The following is a 2225-nucleotide window of genomic DNA, read 5'->3' on the forward strand; positions in this document are numbered from 1 at the left end:
GACAAGCATTTCTCTATAACTTATTCTTGTTTAAAAATCATTCACATTATATGAAAGTTATGGAGAGCGATAAAAAGGTGACCTTATGGCGTTAAAGGCGACGCAATGAAAAATTTGGGTGCACCTAAATTTTGTGCTGGTGCAACCAATGCAAAAAGTTAGTCTGGAGCCCTGTAGCTGTAAATCATGTAGCAACAGATGCACCAACCTGTGAGTTTTTATTAAACTTAGCCTCTGACTGAACTCTGAGAAAAACGTGTTTTTTTTCTTTGTGCTATGTACCTCAAGTGTTTCTCCTGTGTGTGTGTGTGTGTGTGTGTGAGAGACAAGTAGGTGGTTTTTCTTTGTATTTTTCTTGATGCACAACTGAAGCCATAATAACCACATCATTCTGTTGCTGATGTTCTTCCTCTTTCAAAACTGTGAGGGAGGAAGTATAGTGAACAGTCTTTCTATCAGACATCCTCACTGACAGGCACAGACAGGTAAACGCAGCAGGTATTTCGTCTTCTCTTATTTGCACTTCTTCTGATTTTATGCCGACAATAAATTTAATTTAAGTCATTATCACTATCATATATATCAGTTCAGCTGACCATTGCGTAGTAAGAAGGATGATTGAGAGTTGATGGTGCATTAAGGATACAATATTTGACATACAACATTGATTTAAATATGTGAGGTAGATATTTGGTTTGAAATTATCCATTGGTTCATGTTATTGATATATCTTGATGTGTTGGTTAGGTCTAGAATGATACAGCCAACCCAAGTGTGAACCTATCGTGACATCACCCACTACGGGTGTAATCCGTGCTGTAATCCAGCATTGTTAAGTGTGAAACCACGGTGCATCCCTTCACATCTTCCTTCAATTATTCAATTTGGGTCAAGTAGAAATAAGGAAGAAAAGAGGGGGAGCCACGCGCTGCTTTATCATCTGTACTAGGATGAATATGTAGGATTAATATATATATTAATTAATATATAAATATGGTCCCCTGCTGAGCTTGGCCAAAGTGTGTTTTATTGTGTGTATTACAGCCACAGACAGTCAATCGTGAAGTCTCAATCGGTTGGAGGACACAAGCAATTTTCAAAAGTACATTTCTGTTTCACAGCACAAGGGATTTTCATTGTCTGTCCCATCCATTAAATTATAAATAATTAATGCACAAAAAACTAAAACCTGCGCTTGTTATCTAAATTGTACTTTTTATGAGTATAGTGGTAGAAAAAGTGGTTTCAAAATATTATTTAAAATATAAAATAGCTCTCAAGCACCCTCTAAAATGGAATTTTTCTCTTGTCCCACTTTCTTGATGACCAAATTGTTACAGTTAAAATAAGTTTTAAATCTAAGTTTTTTGGTTTAATTTTGTTGACATATGTCTCTATCTCATATTTAAATAATAGTAATTATGCAATGAAGTTGTGTCCCTCAACATGTATGAAACCCTGTGACCAAAACCTGCTGAAGCTAGAACAGGAAGAGAAAAACACCATCACATCACGCAGAGGAAATAACGTCATCAAGCTATTTTGTAACACCATCGGTTGACCAAAGAGACGTCTTTTTTTTAACATATTTTTTCATTTTTGCTTGGTTGTGTCACTCTGATCAACACAACCCTGTTATTCATATTATCAGAATAGGACAAATGTTGAATTTGACATCCCCCTTGATCATGACATAATCCCAACTTGACAAAATATGTTAGAGCTATTTGTTGCACTTGTAGTTACCTACTATCTACCAAACAATATTAAGTTTTCTTAATCCTAAATTAGGTTGCTGAGTATTGGTAACAGGGATTAAGGATAGCACACAACAAATAAAACGTGTCATAAAAAGTTACCTTTGATGCTTGAGCTGGACAGATCAACGAATTGCGTTCAATCCCAACCTCCTTCTGTCCACGGGCCAAAATGTCAAGCACAGCACATAAATCTTCTGGAATTGCAGTTGATTGAAGTTGCTCTTCCTGCCAGATAAACCACCAAGTGCTGGTGAGAACAAATAGTACAGTGGTGGCAGTGTACTTAAAGAGGCAAGGGGGGCCTGGGGTCAGACTCCCTCTTGATGACATGAACAGGAGCTGCGGGTGTGAGTGTCACCTTCTCTCCCTCAAGGAAGTACAAGTGCCTGACAAACATCTGGTGTCAATTTGGGACAGCAGCAACCCCAAGGCCAGTACCTTCTGTTGAAGAAAAATCATTCCAGT

The sequence above is a fragment of the Morone saxatilis genome, unplaced genomic scaffold (genome assembly GCF_004916995.1).
Source record: "Morone saxatilis isolate NCDOM2014 unplaced genomic scaffold, NCSU_SB_2.0 Contig17, whole genome shotgun sequence".
Lineage (NCBI taxonomy): Eukaryota > Metazoa > Chordata > Actinopteri > Moronidae > Morone > Morone saxatilis.